At 37.2% G+C, this 19,002-nt stretch overlaps 1 protein-coding gene across 1 annotated transcript in view; it reads right to left on the reverse strand.

Moving 5' to 3' along the window:
• LOC115209719 (synaptotagmin-9-like) overlaps positions 1 to 19,002 on the reverse strand; it is a 278,879-nt gene that overhangs the window by 220,470 nt on the left and 39,407 nt on the right. The window lies entirely within an intron of this gene.

Genomic DNA, 19,002 nt, shown 5'->3' on the forward strand with positions numbered 1-19,002 from the left:
TACAAACAGGATATAAAACAATAAACTAAACGCTGACATTTAAAGCATTGAGTGACTTGAGAAATGAACCAAGTAGCTGAAACGAAATTAAATGTTTCAAGAAGATAAACGAAGTCGTTATAAAAAAAAATGTTAAACGAAGTCTTTCCAAAAAAAAAAAAATTGATAAAGTAACAGTAGAAAATCTACTAAACAAAAAAAATTTGGGGGAAGACATGGGAAAACGTTTATGGCGGAGGTGAATATAGGAAAGAAAAAAAAAACTTTAAAAAAATGCAAAAGAAAAATTAAATCACGTGAGGCTAAAAATGGGAAAACATCATGACAGAAGGCTTAATGAAAGTCATGGGAGAAAATTACCTGGAGTAGACAAAATCCAATATTTATGGATACCACATCAACATGTTTAACACCTGTGTATGGTTAAATGCGTTAATAAAATAATAAGGTAGCCATTTCACATAGCAGAGTTGAGAGATTGACGGAAAGGAAAATAATTCTCCTATAAAACACCAAAGAAGCGGAGGATCCTAAGAACCAAAGACTAATCACATACCTAACTCCAATAAAACCATAATTCTGACATTAAGTTACACGGCATTTCAACATCACCAACAGAAACAATCTAACTGGAAAACAGAAGAATTACAAGAAAGAGCTCATATGGATGTAATGCAATATTAGAAGAATGTAAGGCGGTGAGCTGACAGAATAGCACGTCGAGCCAATTGCTTAGCGACATTTCGTCCTCAGACACTATGCTCTGAGTAGATTCCTCCGATGTCGACTTTGCTTTTCATCCTTGTAGGGTCGATAAAATAAGTACCAGTAGAACACTGGGGTTGATGTAATTTTGCACTCCCTCAAAATTGCGGTCCTGGTGTCGACATTTTAAATCTACATTAGAAGATTTAGCACGCCGGGCAAAATGCTTAGCAGTATTTCATCCGTCTTTACCTTCTGACTTCAAATTCCGCCGAGGTCAGCTTTGTTTTTCATCCTTTCGGGGTCGATAAAATCAGTACCAGTTGAGTACTAGGGTTGATGTAATCGACTTACGTCTTCCCTAAAAAATGCTGGCATTGTGCCGAAATTTGAAATCAGTATTAAAAGATTGTGGACAGAAGCAGAACTTAGATATTGCATCTAGTATTATCATCTAACGGCACGGAGTGCATGAATAACTTGATGTTTGTAAGAGACTGAGGGTGGAGGTGTAGAAGAAAACACCGAAGCAAAAACACAAAAAAGAGTTTATCTAAAGAAAAAGGAACACGCCCCAATGGATGTCGGAGTGTTTACACGCGACGTTCCAGAGCAATTTCAGAAGTTCCATCTTGTAAGAGGTGATCGGAGTGGAAGGTGGTCAAAGTCCTTTGGTGCCTTTATCTTACCTAGGTTAGGGTTTCCCTTCTATGTGGGAGATAATTATCTCTATTACATACGCGCGCGTGCGCACACACACGCGCATTCACACAAATACACACACATGCACACACGCACTCACCCACCCACCCACATCTACACACAAACACACACAAATATATATGTGTACGTGTTTTACATGTTTTGTCAACTTTTTTGCACGACACGTTTTGTATTTTATCTATAGGCTCCTATGGCTAATAAAGAAAAGATAATAATAATAATAATAATAATAATAATAATAATAATAATATAATAATAATAATAATAACCTTTTGGAAAAAAATTCCTTCTTCAAATATTCATTTCCTAAACCAAATCAAAACATTTCCTTCGCCAACTCAATGTTGGTTTGTTGTTTTTCAAGCAATTACATTTTTTCTGAATATTTTATTTGCCTTATTTCAGATTTAATAGAAAATACAATTCTGAATAAGATTTTGATTAAGGGTTTATATGGAAAACAAAATACTGGATTTTACGTGATCATAGCTAGCTTTATTTATAATCAAAATAATTTCCGTATGCATATTTAGTTGGATTCCAAAAAAGGTAAATCTGATTTGGATTTCTGCAAAGTTGAGATGATCATATTGCCAATAAAAAGACATACTGGCCCAAGAAAAATTTCTCCTGAATTAATTAACAACAGAACTAAAATTGAAATGAACTACAACGTGTACATATGTTTATTAGCTGTGTGACCTTCTCAAAGTACAACAATATCAGTTTTAACGGTTTCAAGTTAAAGTTCTTGCAAAAACAAAACAAAATTGAAAACGAAATAGTACTACAACACGTTTTATATAAAATGTCCTAATGTTAATGGAACGTTGCCAATTCGGGATTAAACTCATAAGCAGTGGCGGCTCGTGTATAGGCACTGTGGAACTGCAGCACCCCCTATTTCCACTCGATATTATCGATAACATCTAATATGATGAGTACTTTTTTCTTTAATTCTTTCTTTGTACATGTACATTATATACTGCTTAAACTTAATGCCAGTAGCCATTCCCTAGTTTATGAAAACGCACGAAACTCCTTGTATAGAACTGTGCACTTCACAGTGTCTGGCTATTGTGCGCATGCTCACATGTCCGAGATAGAAAGCTGCACGCTAGGGAGTGAGAGCAGTGTGGTTCACGCAGTGCCGACCTTGGAGTGCTGGTGAAAGGTAGTATTTCTATTTGACTCCGCGTGTAGTGTGCTTAAAAACGTTTTTATATCCTTGAATGTAATAAAGTGTAGAATTAGATTATTATTCTGCTTCCAGCTACAGTGTTGTTGCCAGGATTTGAAAAATAGGGCATATTTCCCCCCCCCCCTTATTTTGTGATTTAGGTGGAATTTTTGAAAAACAAGGGGAATTCGCGGTGGTGTCCAGTGAAGAAGTAAAACACACTACACAACAGTGTCTAAAACGCGAAACGATCAATTTTATGTATAAATATTCTTTTTATGTTTGTTTCCTTTTACACAATATTAAAACAACGAAAGACGGCGAGCTGGCAGAAATATCAGCACGCCGGGCGAAATGCTTAGCGGTGTTTCATCTGTCTTTACATTCCGAGTTCAAATTCCACCGAGGTCGACTTTGCGTTTCATTCTTTCCTGGTCGATAAATTAAATACCAGTTGCGAACTAGGGTTGATCTAATCGACTAGCCCCTTCCCCAAAATTGTCGGGCCTTGTGCCTAGAGTAGAAAGGAATATTTAAACAACAGAAGGCAGTGAGCTGGCAGAATCGTTAGCACGCTGGACGAAATGCTTAGCGATATTTCGTCTGCCGCTACGTTCTGAGTTCAAATTCCGCCGAGGTCGACTTTGCCTTTCATCGTTTCGGGGTCGATCAAATAAGTACCAGTTACGCACTGGGGTCGATATATTCGACTTAATCCGTTTATCTGCCCTTGTTTGTCCTCTCTGTGTTTAGCCCTTTGTGGGTAGTAAAGAAATACGTATTTCATCTGCCGCTACGTTCTGAGTTCATATTCCGCCGAGGTCGACTTTACCTTTCATCCTTTCGGGGTTGATAAATTGTGTACTGGGGTCGATCTAATCGACTGGCCTCCTCCTCCAAAATTTCGAGCCTTGTGCCTAGAGTAGAAAGGAATATTTAAACAACAGAAGGCGGTGAGCTGGCAGAATCGTTAGCACGCTGGACGAAATGCTTAGCGATATTTCGTCTGCCGCTACGTTCTGAGTTCAAATTCCGCCGAGGTCGACTTTGCCTTTCATCGTTTCGGGGTCGATCAAATAAGTACCAGTTACGCACTGGGGTCGATATATTCGACTTAATCCGTTTATCTGCCCTTGTTTGTCCTCTCTGTGTTTAGCCCTTTGTGGGTAGTAAAGAAATACGTATTTCATCTGCCGCTACGTTCTGAGTTCATATTCCGCCGAGGTCGACTTTACCTTTCATCCTTTCGGGGTTGATAAATTGTGTACTGGGGTCGATCTAATCGACTGGCCTCCTCCTCCAAAATTTCGAGCCTTGTGCCTAGAGTAGAAAAAAAAGAATATTAAAACAACGGCTAAAACTTTTCTGAAGCGGCACCCCAACTAATTTGATCTACGAGCCGCCACTGCTCACAAGACACTACAAGGTCATCAGTGTTATCTTTTTGATATGTGGAAAGAACGACGAAACCATCCTCTGTGCACTTGTTCACTATTCACGAGATCAGATTGTGGATCTTTCATTTGCTTCAGTCATTTAACTGCGGCCATGGTGGAACACTACCTTAAAAGGTTTTAGTGGAATAAATCGACCTCAGCACTTATTCTTTGTAAGCCTAGTACTTATTCTATCGATCTCTTATGCCGAACCGTAAACTTACGGGGACGTAAACACCAACATTGGTTGTCAAGCAAAGGTCGGGGGCGACAAGCACAGACACAAATACACACGCACACATGAATATATACATACACACACATATATACACACACACATACACACATACATACATACATACATACATACATTCATACATACATACATACATCATACATACATACATACATACATACATACATACTACATACATACATACATACATACATACATACATACATACATACATACATACATATATATATATATATATATATATATATATATATTATATATATATATAATATATATATATATATATATATATATATATATATATATATACATACAACGGGCTTCTTTCAGTTTCCGTCTACCAAATCCATTCACAAGGCTTTGGTCGGCCCGAGGCTATAGTAGAAGACACTTGCCCAAGGTGCCACGCAGTGGGACTGAACCCAGAACGATGTGGTTGGGAAGCAAGCTTCTTACATAGCAGCCACGCCCGGTGATGGTAGAGAGAGAGAAGTTTCCTCTCATAAGTTTATTTCATGAAATGTCTGTGACAATGGCAAATATAATTCGATTTTTGCCTAGAGATTAAACTGGAAGAAGGTACTGTAACTGGACAAGTGTGTGTGTGTGTGTGTGTGTGTGGTGTGTGTGTGTGTGTGTGTGTGTGTGTGAGAGAGAGAGAGAGAGGGAGAGAGAGAGAGAGAGAGAGAAATGCTACGTTCTGTGTGTTGTTTATGCATATAAGTTCTGGTTTACATTTTTGTATTTGTCGTCATGTCTTTTTATTCTCTCTTGGTATCTATCATTATTGTTTCTATATCCATATCTTGTTATTTCGCTATTATTCTATTTCTTTCGGAAACATATATTGGCGTCCAGGAACTGAATCACCGTTTCCATCTTATATTTCTTTTCCTGGTGATGTTTGTCGGTAATATCCGGGCCATCTTTCGCAATATTCCTGCCTGTGTGAATCGGTATAACGGTCACGTTGCTATTATCAGAGACCGCGTGAGGCGTGTGTTTGTACCATCTCTTATGGGTGCGTAGTCCATAACGTATGAAACTTGAAACTCTATCATGTCAATTTACATTATTGCTTTTGGTCTGAACACAGTACAAAGGATAATATTTTTGTCACAGCATCCACATATTCTGCAATTATTTTTTTATAATCTACTTCATTATATATTTTGGGGTGTTGTAGCAAATCTTTGGTCTTATGCCGTGAATAAACACGGCTTTGAATTCTGTAAAGCGTTACACTTCCTCTCTGTCTGTGTGTTACTATACTCTTTGTACTGATAACTCTGCAATCAAATGTTCACTGTGCAATGAGGAATTTACTTAAAAACATCTCATTTACCTTAACATTAACCAATTTTCTTTCACTTCTTTTATACATTTCAGCTACGCGGTTGCGATCATGCTGGAACACCACCGTGGCTTTATAACCTTTCAACAGTTCCCTTATGTGGTTGATTTTCTCACGGTGACGGGATTTCATATCACCACTCTTGCGTGTGCTTTTTTTTCTGGTTGTTGGCTCATTTGGTGTATGTAGGAGTTTGACACCGCCACACGCATCTGTACCTCTAGCTGTTACGTTGATACATTTGGTATCATTGATAGGAGAATGTCTAGTTCCTCTTTGACAGAACTTTAAATAGCCGTGAGCCTTTGAATCTTAAGCTATTATAGTACCTTGTCCCCACTTTTGACCGAGGGAACAGTACCGTTAATACTGCATAACTCTTGATGCCAAAGTTATCTACTAACCCTTCCAGAATTTTCTACACGTAAATTATTACATATCTCTTGCATCTCCGGTCCAGAGAATAAAGTTGTAGATTTTTCAACTTTTCCCAGTAGTTCATCTGCTGCACTGTGGCAATAATTTTAGTGCATCGCTCCATGCTCCGCTATTAGTTTGCCACAATGCGGTGACCACGGCTGAGAATAGTAGTCTAGACGGCTAATAACAAAGGTTTCCACAGGGTCGACCTGACTTCTTTATTCTCTTGTCCTGAAGGACTTCGGCACCCACCCTGCGAATTATCTACACTTTGTTGCCAAGTTGGTAATGTACACGAAATGATGCGTCATTAAATACAATGATCCCTAGATCTCTCACTGTCTGTGACTCTAAGGCTGCAGTGCCTTCGGGTCCCGTATTTGCAGGCTATGATGCATTTGTGAGCTGATAGCACAGTGCTTGAAATTTTCATGAATTAAACAGCTTGTTGATTTGTTCAATCCACTTGTATATTGCATTTAGGTCCCACTGCAAATTTGTGATATCGTCGGGGCATAATGATGAAGCTGAGTGGCTGCATGAAATACAAGATAGGTTAAGAAATATAGAAGTTCAAGAAAACATAAAGGTAACTACAGAAATGATAAAAATGTAGTTAAGAAAATTTTCAAACTGGAAGAGCCCAGGACTCGATGGGTTCCAAGGGTATTGGAGGAAGAAGTTGAGAGGGATCCATGAAAGGATAGCACAACAGATAGATGAGTGCTTGCAGGAAGGCGCAGTACCCAGCTGAATGACAAAGGGGAAGACATTGTTATGTGCCAAGCATCCAACTTGCGACCAATAACATGCTTTCCGCTAATGTGGAAACTAATGTTAGGTGCTTTGGTCGGTGAACTGCAAAGATACTTGGAAAAAATTGGGCTGCTACCTAGTGAATAGAAAGGGTGCCGGCCGAAAAAGGTGCCGGAGAACGAAAGATCAGCTCTTAATTGATAATCTAATTACCAGGAACTGTAAGAGAAGACATACAAACCTGAGCATGGCATGGTTTGACTATCGCAAAGCTCTTTCAGGCGATAACAATAACAACAACAACAATAATAATAATAAATCCTTAATGAAAGTATGAAATATTGGAATACTGAATTGATCGGAGGAAAATAAAAAGTGAGCATCAAACATGGAACATCCAAGTTGATAGCTTTGCTTCTTTACTACTCGTATTGGCCATGACACCGCTCACTATGATACTACGAAAAGGTAAAATTGCTTACGATTTGGAAAAAAGAAATGGTCAGATAAATCATTTTCTTTTCATGGATGATATAAAGGTTTATGCGAATACTGAGAAACAGTTTGAAAGTCTTGTACATACTGTCTGCATTTTCTCAAATGACGTAGGTATGGAATTTCGGGTCGAAAAGTGCGCTAGAAGAATGCCCCAAGTTGACACAGGAAGAATATAAGAAACGGAGGCACGATTAGGTTGTAAAAGTGTTACATTGAAAACAGTGCCAGGAATGGGGATTTGAAGCTGGAAACACATGGTACAATCACCGAGTCGAAAGAGTACTGGAGTTGGAAAACTGTAAGATTTTGTGGGACCTCTCTAATCAAACAGACAAGAAGTTAGAAAATAATAGACTGGACATAACAATTGTAGATAAGGAAAATCGAAGTTGCTTACTTATCGATCCATTATGCCCGTTTGATTCTAAAATCGTAAAATAAGAGGACAAAAAATATATAAAAAATACAATCCCTTAAAATTTGAAATAGGAATAATTTGGAGCATGAGAACAATAAAGGTCGTCCCTATAATAATTGGTGCGTAAGTCAAGATGTAGACAAATGGCTGAAAGAGATTGGATTAGAATGCCTTGTAGAACTTCTACAGAAAGTTTGTCTTCTAGGGACAGCAAGGATTATCAGGAGGGTTCTAAGCACTTGAAAGATAGCTGAAAACTTGTGGATACCTAAAGTTACAGGTAGCACCCGCTACCCACACAAATTCTACCAGGAATACGACTCAACCTGAGCCAGAATAATCAGGAAAGTATTAACTGAAAAGAACGGATAGCATGGTTCTGTAAGCTGCAGGTAGCAAGCCCGCGACGCATGCAAGACTCCAAACACCTTCAATACAGTAACCATCAGAGCATCACAACAAATCACAGCACATACCCAAGGCACACAGAGCTGTGCTCGGTAGTGAAGTGAAAGCACGCTATAAAATAAAACTACTGAATAATAATAATAATAATAATAATAATAATAATAATAATAATGATAATAATAATAATAATAATAATAATAAAATAATAATAATAATTATAAATTCCTCTCATGGCTTTTGATATTAACTGATTGAATCTCTGATCACAAGCAGAAGTAGTTGGGGTGCATCATATTCATGTGTTGAGAGAAATTTTGGGGGGTTTGAATAATTCACCTTTGGGATGGGCTAATCGACCAGAAGAAAATTCTAACTGGGCCCCACCTGCAAGGTCATGCGCTGTTTGTTTATCTTGATATGAAATTACCATGTCGCGCACATATGGTTGTGATGCATGTGTCTGGTGTACCCTTATCAGAGGGGTAATCATGATGGGTATATTGGGCTTCGTATATTTGTGTCCCAGTGTCACTTTGATGGCAGGCATTGCTCTTTCACTCAATAATAATAATAATAATAATAATAATAACAATAATAATAATAATAATAATAATAATTGGTAATAATAATAATTGATAATAATAATAATTGATAATAATAATAATGATAATAATAGTAGTAGTAGTAGTAGTAGTAGTAGCAGCAGCAGCAGCAGCAGCAGCAGCAGCAGCAGTAGTAGTAGTAGTAGTAGTATAGTAGTAGTAGTAGTAGTAATACTGATGATAATGACGATGATAACAACTGGACAGGAAAACAAGAAAACTACTAGCACCTAAGAATATGCACCACACAAAAACAGATGTTGATCGTGTCTACCTTCCTAGAAGTAATGGGGAAAGATAAATGATGCACGTAGAACTGTTCTATAAGACTTCCACAATAGCAAGGAACGGGTACTTATCTAGTACAGAGGATTGGATGCTGCGGTTTGTATTCTAACACGAAAGCAGCAAAAAATCACATTCTATTGTCAAGGAAGCTTGCAAGTTCGCAAGGGAACTTGGCATGAACCCTGAATTAGATGAAGAGCCTGAAACCACTGCCACCAAAAAAAGCAAAACGGATCAAACACTGCAAAAAAGAAAGAGTAGACACAAATTCAGGAGCGGTGAAACCAGAAGCCTCTGCATGGAGAGTATATACTTCGAAGCCGAAATGCTGGTGTAGAGCAAGCAACAACCCATCAGTGGCTGAGAGGGTTTCATATTGGCTGCATAAAATCAAAGTTTGCTTACCAAAAACTACCAAGCTAACGTTCTTCAAAACGGTTCTGACCCTAAATGCAGATTCTGCGACACATTTGACAAAACAGACCATTTCATCTAGGGATGTCCTGTGCTGACACTAAACGAATACAGAAATTGCCACTATAGGGTAGATCAGTAATTACCTTGGAAACTATGTAAACATTACAAAATCAGCACTCCCGCTTACTGGTATGAACATCATCCTGAGTCAGTCGTTGAAGGTAGAACTGTCACTATCCTCTGAGATTTTCCAGTCAACACTGACAGTAAATCCAGGCTAATCGACCAGGCATAATTATTAAAGACAGGGAAGAAAATACTTGTAGACTAATAGATGTAAGTATTCCCACTGATAAAAATATATCTAAAAAAATTTTGACAAATTAAGTAAATATAAGGACCTGGAAATTGAAATACGCAAGATGTGGCATCTTAAAGCAAGAACTTTTCCTGTTATTGTAGGCGCCCTAGGTATGATAAAAAGGGGATGTCAGAAACATCTAGATAAGATCCCAGGAGAACCATGTCTCAGAGAAACCCAAAAGATTGTGCTGACAAATACTGTCTAGATCCTTAGAAATATCCTATCCATTCAAATGTCTGTATTGTATTACGTGATGATATTTCGCTACTGTCCCTGCCACTTCCCCTCCCCCAGCTTTCAGTCATACTGCAACACCTCTCACCCTGAGACGTTAGGTGTCTCTTGGCAACTGACTGTAACAAACATGCAGATTAAAAGTGAAATAATATTAATAATAACGTATAAAAATACGACAGATTTAGAAAAATACGTAATATTCAGATAAATCATGACAGGCCAGGGAAAAAATATAAAAATACTAATAATATTGTTTGATAAAGAAAAATAGATGAGAGAATTGGACCAAGACCTGATTGACAAATCCCTAGGAATCAATGAAAGAGCTAGAAGAATATAACATGCAAATGAAAGACAAGGTTATGAATGAATGTTATGGATGCCTTAGATTATATTAATACTAAAAGCAGATCTAACTGCATAAAAGAAATCCAATAATGTGGCAAGTTCCCTTGCTGAATTTGGAACCATATTTCTCAAATTCTCAAAATTTCCCTATCCAGAACCACGAACTAATGTATCACCATAAAAGGAAAAGTATCGCTATAGAAAGTATTAACACCACACGTTAACACCTTGACCAATCAGCATTGGCTGACTTATGGTTGATGCAGCAAACTATAAAGGAAATGTGCAAATTTTAACGACAAACAAATTTGCCCAAGATTCTAGAAGTGTGATTCACAGCTATAAAAGGTGGCAAACTCAATCTCAAATTCAGCTGTCTAAGGGAATCGATGTTACTTGTCTCAGTGAATTTGTCGCTTTCACTTCCATTATGTAACATACTTGTGTCGTAATTGCCAAAAGGCACCAACCTTGACTCGAAGTATCAAGAAAGGCACATTAATTACTCGCATATGCAGCAATTTAAATTCTGTGCACTACTTTCATAATATTATCTAGCAAGTTGTAATACAGACGATTTCTAACTGCTATGTTCGTTGAACATTGTTCCATTAATTTATTGGAAATACACTTGTGAATATAAACGATGCAGGTTAATAAAATATTTGAAAGCTCAATTAAATTTTACTGTGGTCATTGTCTTTACAGACAACCCGCCTAACATTGTGAACAGCCAGCTAAGAGTATATGACTATCCAACACACTTAACAAGAATTTTCTTGGTATTCTACAACTAAAATATAGTTATTCACCCAACTGGACACTAACTGAATTAGCATGACAAGACTGCCTGCCTTGTCTTACTAATTCAGAGAAATAATAGCAGCATTTAGGATATCCTATCCAAAAGCAGACAAATATATTTTCAGCGAATATCGCAGTCAGAGCTCTTCTGCAATAACAGGGTTAGTATAAAATATCTACTGCTGGGATATAAAATATTCAGTAAATAATGAAATTAATACAAATACATAGGCGCAGGAGTGGCTGTGTGGTAAGTAGCTTGCTAACCAACCACATGGTTCCGGGTTCAGTCCCACTTCGTGGCATCTTGGGCAAGTGTCTTCTGCTATAGCCCCGGGCCGACCAATGCCTTGTGAGTGGATTTGGTAGACGGAAACTGAAAGAAGCCTGTCGTATATATGTATATGTATATAAGTGTGTGTGTATATGTTTGTGTGTCTGTGTTTGTCCCCCTAGCATTGCTTGACAACCGATGCTGGTGTGTTTACGTCCCCGTCACTTAGCGGTTCGGCAAAAGAGACCGATAGAATAAGTACTGGGCTTACAAAGAATAAGTCCCGGGGTCGATTTGCTCGACTAAAGGCGGTGCTCCAGCATGGCCGCAGTCAAATGACTGAAACAAGTAAAAGAGTAAAAGAGAGTAAAGAGAGTACATATCAAATATGACCAAAGAAAAATTGTTTTCTGTCTTCAGGAAAGCCCCCTCCTCACTCCGCAAAAAAAAACAACTGAGGACAGTTGAGAGGAAAATGTAAAAACCACAATCTGGGTTATTTTTAAAAAACGTACTGTAAAAAGAAGCTGAAAAGGGGGCTAATATCTGACAAGACCAAACAAAACGAAAATGGATAAAGCAAAAGAACTCAGCATTAGTCGTGGAGATCAGGATTAAGATATAAAGATTCCAACATAATTTGTCCCATTGGGGTATTTATTGAATGAAATTAAATGAAAGTGTTGTAAAAATAATGAGAAATTATTAGGGTCTATGATCAATGTCTATCAAAAATATATTAATAGAAACAATGAATTTCCAATATGTTCGTAAAAAGAAAATGTGTATATTTACCTGACAGTAACTTTTGCGTGTATGTTCTCTCTTTTGTCTGTATGTTCTCTGTTTTAATTATAGTGTAATCGGCAGATTTGAGAGATAAAATGTAACATTTCGAATAGTCTTATCAATTTTGCACATCTATATATACCTTCTTGTATAATGCTACGTCACATTAAAATCTCTTAATGAAACATTTGTGAATATATCTTAAAATCCATTCGTCTGTTTTACTACTGCATTACGCCCTGCGTATACTTCCATATTATATTGGGTAATCTTGGATTTGCAGCATACTGATCTCCGGTGAACTTTCCTTTATCGATACATTCTTTGCTAGCTGACTGGATTGTTTTATTTGTTGCTTTGTGTTAATACTGTCTAGCCATCATAATGTGCTTCTGCCTTGATCTGCCTTGATCTGCTCAATACATTCCCATCAAATCTCTCACTATATATACGTATTCGTGTGTGTGTGTGTGTGTGTGTGTGTGTGTGTGTGTAAACACAAGCAAAAGGCTGACTGTGTCTTCGAAGTTTGTTGATGGCTTGCTTGCCATCAACAGACTGTTTTTCTGACTTTATATAGTTTTTAGCAGGTTGTTTCTATGGTAAGTAGATTTATGCAAATGAGAATTAAGTGATTTGTAGGTAAACAGGAGAAGTAGTTGTGTTTGAGGGAGAAGAGATAAGAGGCAAGTGTGAATATGTAGAATGCAGGTTGAGAGACAATATAGTGAAGGTTGTTATTCTGGTTTGATCGGGAAAATTTGTTATTGTTTAGAGTCTAGTCAAACGTAAAAATAAAAGGGTAAATAAGTGTGTTGTAGGTAAACAAGGGAAGTAGTTGTGTAGGAGGGAGAATGGAAATGTATGATGAAAATATGTATATGTAGGAAGCAGGTTGAGAGAAAGTATAATGAAGACAGTTGTTCTGGTTAGATTGCGAAAATCTGTTATTGTATACAGTTCAGTCAAGCATGAGAATGAAGGAGTAAATAAATGTCATATTTATTGAGTTCATGATTTTTGTTGGTTGAAGTCTTGTGACAAATCAAGATTCTTTGTATATAAGTTTGGTTTTGCACTATTTTATGGTTCATAAAATAATGTTTAATATAATGCGCTTCGATCTGTCACACGGTGATGGTCAGATAGAGATTGAGACTAGTGTTGCTGTTAGTAACTTTCCTTTATGAAATTTTATAATGGGTATTTACGAAAGTCTTGGATTTGAAAAGATTATGTTGCTACAAAATAATTATTGGGTTATTCCAATCTGTCTCTAGCGTGGCTGTTAGACAAAGGCTTGCATGTAACTGTATATTATTATTTATATATCCAGATAACTGCATAAGGATGTTTCATATTTTCACAGACTTATCTGCCTATGAGGAGATACAAGCAAATAAAAATGTACATGTAACAATGTATGAACGTTTATGCATTCATACACTTGCTGTCAAAAATTACGTCATTGTAAAAGAAATAAGCTGAAAATTGTATTTAATGAATACGCGCGTTTCATATTTTTGATATCCTTTTATAGTAAGATTATCTATTTTTTTAAATACTTTCAAGGATTGAATCCAAAGAGAATTAATATATTGGAAGTTTTATATAAAGCAGTCTTTTTATTGAAATTAAAACAACAAAAGAACTTAATTTAGTTGTTGAAGATTTCTGGTGAACTTATGCCGTTGCAAATGATAGCAATTCATACTGGTATTAAAAATTATACTTTTAATACAACACCCCACCCACCAGGCTTCTTCTTTCCTTGGCATAAGGAATTAAGAAGAAACCAGTGAAGTTCACTACACATAGATGAGTTACCTTGCTTCATAAATGAATGATATCGACTCTGAAAATTTTCGCCCCTTCGTTAGCTCTGTCGCGTGAGGAAAATTTAAGTAAAAAATAAATATAAAAAATAATTTAGGGTGAAATATAAATGCACACGTATACAGACACGCACACATACATACTTACACATATATACATACACACACACACACACACAAACACTCACACACATACATATACGTATATAAGTATGTGTGTGTGTGTATGTATGTGTGTATGTATGACTCACTACTCAGATTTTCTTTAAATAAATATTATTTCATTCCCCTTTCAGTATTGAGTAATCTGTTTATCTCCATTACATTTCACACTAGTGTGATACCACCGTTTATCACACATACGCACAAACACATATGTACATACACATGCGCACACATACACGTGCATTCTAGAACTCACATAAACACGAATACCATATTTGCACGCGCGCGCGCACACACACACACACACACACACACACTTACACACACACTTATACATATGCTACAATGTAGCTTTTATTTAAAATACTGTTTGCAGTACTTACATTAATATTTCAAGCGTAAACTTGTACATCATTTAATGGATGAATGAAACTTCCGATATCTCTCTTAACAGACTGACATTTTGATTAAGAAATCATTAATATGCTCTTGTTTTCCTTCTCTCTCTCTCTCTCTCTGTCTGTCTGTCTGTCTCTCTCTCTCTCTCTCTTTCTCCATTTCTTTCTCTCTTTCTTTTGTAGCCAATTGTGTTCATTTATCGAAAAGAAATGTATTCTCTTAAGCTAACTGAACGATGTAATCGATTTATCAAGTTCGGGAATTTGACCTGGGGACCAAACCGTTTCATTGTACGAATATAAATATTTATGTTTTCATAAAAATTATTCGAATCTTTCCTATGAAGAAGTAGTCGATTTCTAACAAAGAAACAAAACTCCATCGCTGGAATTTGGATAAAAAAAAAAAAACGATAATTGATAAATGTTGAACTTTTGAAAAGTTTTACACACTTCTACTTTTCTGCTTATAGATTGTATTTACAAAGTATATATTAGTTACTTCCTTTGCCTGAAAACTCGCTTTTCGAGATTGCCATTTAGACATTAGCTAACATAGCCGAGTACACCAATAAATCTAGATACTAATGTAAATTTATAATTTGGTTAGAGAACTTGCAGGTTTCGAAGTTACGTTGCCTGTAAATATTCTCTTTCTCATTGATTTTGAAATGTTCACATCTGCGTAGTTTTTCTTTTCAGTCTCAAACAACTTTATTAATCCTGTTGCGTTTCTATTCGGCAGAAATTCTGATGGGAATGTTTAACTAATATCCCTCGAGTTGGTAAGTATGTATGTATTCTCTAACAGAGGTAGTCTTCATATTTATCCAAGAACAATCATTCGGATGGATACTAAAGTACATTGTTTTAGCAACACCATATCACATTGGAACGTAGTATCCTAATCACATAATGACTTCCATAGAAATATGACATAATCGATAGTTTCGGTCGACCCTTAGTGATTTAAATGCTTATCTGTTTATGTTGTTCAATAAGCATTTTGTAACTATCTCCTGCTTTCGTTTGGTAAAAGCTTAAGATTAGAAGTGAGGGCTACGGTCATTAGTCTAAATGAAGTTATTCTTCATATCAATGTGTTATGCAAATAACATTGATATAAAGAGCATACGCATTTGACAGGAAGAGGAAAAGAGAACGGCCATTCGGAATAACGTACAGAACTATGACTAAAAATTAGTTTCTTTGAACTAGGATTTACTGGTAATACATGACAATCAAAGAAACTAATTTCTGAAAATACACAATTGGGAAATGTTGCAGAGTAGTCTATAGAGAATGAAATTTGCGAAAAGACGTGAAAGATATGGAAAGACACTTGAAACCTGACAGATTGAATGTAGACCCAAATTTTACAAATGCTGATAAAACTTTTAATCACTGGTTTAGAATTTTCACTAACTTTATAAACTCACTACCAGGGCAGGAAGGTAGGATTATCGATAAATTCAATCTTTTGATTAATTATGTAGAACCGAACGTATACGAATTCATCAGCGAAGTTAAAGACAAAGAACAAGCTGTGAATACACTAAAGAGTGTACATTAAACCACAGAACATCGTAATGGCACACCATCTTTTAGCCACAAGAAAACAGAAACCAGGGGAATTTCTAGACCAGTTCTTAAACGAACTCAAAATATTAGAGAAAGACTGTGATTTTGTTGCAGTGAGTGCTGAGCAGTACCGGTCTGAAATGATTCGAGAATCATTTATAAATGGACTCACTTCGAATCAAATACGACAAAGACTATTAGAAAACAAAAGTGTCGACCTCAGTACAGCTTATGATCAAGCACGTTCACTAGATGTGGCGCAACAGAGTTCCAGTGTCTTTCTAAACTCTGAGGGTGCCAACTTCAGTCCAACTGCACCCATTGTAGCTAAGCCAATAGATTCCTTAAAGCAGGAAGGAAAACACTCTGCCGCGACCCGAAAAGGAGACCCCTCGCAATGTTGGTTTTGTGGATATTCCAGACACCCGCGGACTCACTGCCTTGCGCGGAAAGCAGTCTGTCACAAATGCCAAAAAAATAGGGCATTTTGGAAAACTATGTAGGAGCAACGCAGCAACTGTAACACAGGATGATGGTAAATATGATTTACCTTCCGAGTAACCTCCATGGTTATACTGAACAATAGCTATAAAGCCGAAGCATTAATTGATAGCGGTAGCACTGACAAGACCTCCATCAGTGAAAAGCTAGTGAACACACTCAACATCAAGCCGGTCAAATTGAAGAACGTCATTGGTATGGCTTCTGCATCTCTTTCTGCGGAATCCAAGGGCTACTGCACTGTTTCACTAACAATGACTAATCAGAAATACTACCATTTGAGACTGTTACGTGCTCAGAAACTTGTGTACTGACCTAATTCTGGGTACTGACTTCCAAGAACGGCATGAAAGTATTACCATACAATACGGAGAACAGAGACCACCATTAACATTTACTGCGCTAAAAGCTATGAAAACTGATTCTCCAAAGCTATTCGCTCATCTCAGAGAGGACTGTAAAACCTATTGTAGCCAAATCGCGAAAATACTCGGAACGTGATTGAGAGTTCATCAGGACAGAAGTACGCCGCTTAGCAGATGCGAACATTATTGAACCTAGCAACACCCCTTGGAGATCGCAAATGTTAGTAGTTCAAGAAAAAAAAAGCGAAGAATGGTGATTGACTACTCAGAGACGATTAACAAATATACACAGCCTGATACCTACCCCCTTCCTAAAATTGATGAGTTAGTGAACACTATCGCCAAGTACAAAGTCTACAGTACTATAGACTTACGTTCGGCATACTATCAGATTCCTCTATCAGAGAAAGACCGTCAATTCACTGCCTTTGAAACTGATGGTAAACTGTGGCATTACACTAGGATGCCATTTGGAGTAACTAACGGCAGCGCATGTTTCCAACGTATAATGGACGACTTCGTGAGTAAATACAAGCTACGAGATACGTTCCCATTCATAAACAATTTAACCATATGTGGGAAAGATCAAAATGGCCGCGATAAAACTTAGAAAAATTTGAAATGGCAGCAAAAAGTGAAGGGTTTACCCTGAATGAAGACAAATGCGTTTACTCAACAACAACTCTTGACTTTCTTGGATACCGTATCTCACACAATACCCTCAGCCCTGACCCAGAAAGGCTTGCTCCACTCAATCTTCCTACGCCAACTGACCAGAAATCATTAAAACGTATAGTCGGTATGTTTTCTTATTATGTTAAGTGGATCTCCAAATTTTCTGACAAATTATATCCTCTAAATTACGTATTACAATTTCCTCTAAACAGCCAACAAGTAAAAGCATTTGAGTCATTAAAAGTAGAACTAGCCAATGCTGCCATTCAAGTAATAGATGAGAACATTCCATTTACTGTTGAGACGGATGCTTCGGATTTTGTCATATCTGCAACACTAAATCAAGATGGAAGACCAGTCGCATTCCATTCTCGCACGCTGCAAGGTAGCTCCTCAGTTGAAAAGGAAACACAAGCAATTATCGAATCAATTCATTATTGGATACACTCTCTTCTAGGTAGACAGTTTACATTAATTACTGATCAACGTTCTGTTGCATTCATGTATAATTATAAAGCGACGAACAAAATTAAAAATGATAAAATTATGAGCTGGCGCATTGCGTTAACTCCATGCTCATATGAAACCACAATATTATAAACCAGACTCAGTTAACTTAATTAAGGCCATGCAGCTCTTCGAGCGAATTTCCATCGATTTCAAAGGTCCGATTTCTTCCACGAAGCATCCTTATCTCCTAACAATTGTTGACGAATATTCTCGGTTTCCGTTTGGTTATCCAGTATCAGACATATCAGCTCAGACTGTAATAAAGTGTCTTACAGACATGTTCTCAGTTTTTGTTATGCCCAGTTATATACATTCAGATCGTGGAACTGCCTTTATGTCGACAAGATTGAGAGAATGGCTCCTCAGTAAGGGCATTGCAACGAGTAGGACGACACTGAAAACAGTCAAGTAGAAAGATATAATGATATTATTAGAAGTCAGTACTATTCTCTTTGAAAACGCGTGCCCTTCCAGTATCTTCATGGGAAACAGTTCTTCCAGACACGTTGCATTCAATCAGATCTCTGCTAACGCCGCTCCACTAACGCCACTCCTCATGAACGTCTTTTTAACTATCAAAGACGTTCAGGAACAAGAACATCTATGCCAACATGGCTTCTTAATCCAGGACCTGCGCTTGTTCAAAGGAACAATCGCACTAACGAGTATGATCCTATCGTGGACCAAGTTGATTT

Source organism: Octopus sinensis, linkage group LG3 (genome assembly GCF_006345805.1).
Source record: "Octopus sinensis linkage group LG3, ASM634580v1, whole genome shotgun sequence".
NCBI lineage: Eukaryota > Metazoa > Mollusca > Cephalopoda > Octopoda > Octopodidae > Octopus > Octopus sinensis.